Below are 3,046 nucleotides of genomic sequence, written 5' to 3'. Positions count from 1 at the left end.
AAAAGAAAATTATTTTAAAAAAATGGCATTTAAAAGTTGCTATCTCACAGGCAAGAAGTCATAAGTAACGATGGAAAAAATATTCTACAATAAATATTATTAAATGTCTGAAAATGTTGTTATTTTCTTTCAATTCAAAAATGGACAAAACTTTCCGGTAGACCTAATATTAACCTAATCGATCATTTTTTACGCTTTATTTTGTATCAACGATATGTATACTTCTTTGTTTTAATTATAATCAAATTTATCTTGTTCCACAATCAATAATTATTATTCATATTTATTCGTACATACTTTTTATTGTTTGTGTAAGATAAAAAAAAGATTTTTTATTAAAATAATTAATGATTTTTGCATTATATTAATAGAGAATGAATGATTAAATTTGAAACCAACCGAATGGTAACATTACATTAAATGACGTGTTAATTGTGGAGGATCGTTATTTTCGTCAATTAAATTTAACGAGAGTAACAATGATGCGGGCAAATGTAATAATGAGAGATAAATTCAACTGGAATAATTAGATAGATAGAAATAAAGAGTAAGATAAACAAATAGATAGAAAAACGTAGCCAATTGTAAAGTTTATGCCAATTTCTGATATCGGATTTCCGTTTGAACGAACGCCATGAGAATGATGTTGTTAAGTTGAAATCGAAACGTTATTGCAAAAGAATTTCAGAAAAAAAAAAGGAAAAAGGAACGAACGAACGAACGAAGAAGAAGATAAAGAAAAAGAATAAAACGAGAAAAATAATCTAAGAACGTTGCAAACGTGTCGAGAGATAGAATATCATTGTTCGATATCGAAAAATATCCTTGGAAACGTTTTCCTTTTTTTTTTTATTGTTATAAAACTTCGACGGAGACGAAATGTTATAAAATCAATTTTCATTTCGTCATTTGAAACGAGGGGAAGACGTAAAACCGATAGTCCTCATTTCCGACTTTTATTTACTTTCTTCCTAAGTTAATCTATTATCTTGTCGGAAAATTCGATACATTTATGTACACTCATTATTTGACATGTAAATTATGAAGGATTTAGGAAACAACGTTTCTCAAGGATTATTCAAAAAAAACATGTAGCAAGTTGATTGAATAATCGTAGATGAAGTTTTTATTCGATGTTGCTTTTATAAAAAAAAAATGAAATAGAAGATTAATTATATCAAAAGTATGACGTTTAATCTTACCTATGAAAATAACGAAATTTTTGATATATTTCATGAAGCAATATTTTATTTCACTGAAAATATTCTGTCTCGAGAATAAATTTATATATATATATACATGTACATATACATGTACATATACATATTTATATACGCGTATGAAACATATCAATATTTCCATCTTCGAATTTCGTTTGGTTCTGTTACTAACATTCCCATGTACGTTTGTCTCGTAGGAAATATACATAAAATGTTATATATATATATATATACATACGTATATATAAGATCAAATAGAAATATAAGAACGTAGAATATTCGCGTGTAGTCGAACCATCGAAAATCAATTCCCGATAAACGTTATACGGTTTTTTTTTTTTTTAGTATGTTTACAGATATGTAATATTTAAATGTATAACACAATTATTAAAAATCCGAAGAAAAATATTTTTCGAAAGGATTATTTATCGTGCAATAATTTTTTTTCATTTTTTTTTTTATTAATACAAGAATATACAATGAGAATTTATAAGTAATTTATGTTGATTTAATACATTGACATGATTTTTAAATTCGAAAGTATGTTACAATGATAAATGTATAATTATATACGTTAGAAAATAATCATAATATTATTTAACTAAATCTTATTCCTAGATCACAAGTATTAGTCTCTACGATGAGACATTTTTATTCGGATTATATTTGTATTTTATTATACAATGATTTATAAACAAACAAACGCAAATATCCCATTACTCGGATAAAAACCCAATTCGAATGGTTTTCCATAGAGCGTATTTATAAGAAAACGAAAAAAAGGAAACTTTAATATTTCTATTCTATTTCGTTCTATACTATTTGTTATTGTGTGTTTTTCAATTTTCGGAAGAAATAAACGTAACCTGTCGATAAACGAATTTCATTTTTAACCTTTCAAATGAACGATACGTATTAATTGAACCTATTTTCTTTATCGTTTATATTTTATCGACAGATATAATAACGCATCATAGGATGGGATAGGAGGGGGTGGTGGGGTATAAAAAAAAAAAAAAAGAAAAACAAAGAGGAGAGAAAATGTTTCTTCTCTCCGAAGAGAATCGACTTGTTTGTCACAGTATATACTCCCTTTTCAGTTTATTTTTATCGATACACAACAACGAATGGATATAGAGAAGAATGCAATGATATTTTTCTTTCTTTCTCTCTCTCTCTCTCTCTCTTTCCCACCATTTTTTCGTTATCGTTTTATTTCGTTTTTTTTTTCACAAATTATTCACTCTCGTACTTCCAGATCATTTGACATATTTATTTCACATCGAAGTTATGATATAAAAAAATATATATATATGTGTGTGTATATATTATTTACAGGATACATTCGAAACTCAACCCTTTTTACAAGTGTCGAAGGGTTAAAGATGCATACACGGTTAACGTACATCAAAAATCTGTTCATTTGACGTTTAACGTTTCAACGATAAACATTTGATACGTTTTATTTTATATCATCTAATAGAAATGTTTTTTTTTCTCCCTTTTGTTTAACCCTTTGAATGCGGAACTCGTCTAACAATTGCAATCACATTGGAACGGAATGATTTGATTTGTTAATGTTTCATTATTTTAGATAAGATAAAAGGGAGAACAAGGAAGAGCACATTAGTCTAAGCAGATTGTTTCTATTGGACGCTTATATGCGCCCATAGTACTGAATGGGTTAAGGAACACGTCAGTTCACTTTTCTTTTGTCCACCTCACTCACTCTCTTTTATTTCTGATTCTGAAAACAAAAAATTGTCAATCAATTGATAATTGAGCCGTTAATTTTGAAAGTGGCATAAGTCACTTTTTTTTTTTTT

At 27.2% G+C, this 3,046-nt stretch overlaps 1 protein-coding gene across 1 annotated transcript in view; it reads right to left on the bottom strand.

Annotated features, from left to right (window-relative positions):
* Positions 1-2,936: 2,936 nt before the first annotated feature.
* The window catches only part of LOC106790416 (nose resistant to fluoxetine protein 6-like), a 27,889-nt gene continuing 27,779 nt past the window's right edge, over positions 2,937-3,046 (bottom strand). Inside the window, exon 13 of the mRNA XM_014755279.1 lies at positions 2,937-2,967. The gene's annotated coding sequence lies outside the window, so the exon portion shown is untranslated. The remainder of the gene's footprint in view (positions 2,968-3,046) is intronic.

This window comes from Polistes canadensis, unplaced genomic scaffold, assembly GCF_001313835.1.
Source record: "Polistes canadensis isolate GaletaPanama2010 unplaced genomic scaffold, ASM131383v1 scaffold_238, whole genome shotgun sequence".
In the NCBI taxonomy this organism is placed as follows: domain Eukaryota; kingdom Metazoa; phylum Arthropoda; class Insecta; order Hymenoptera; family Vespidae; genus Polistes; species Polistes canadensis.
This window is presented reverse-complemented; position numbering and strand designations above follow the sequence as displayed.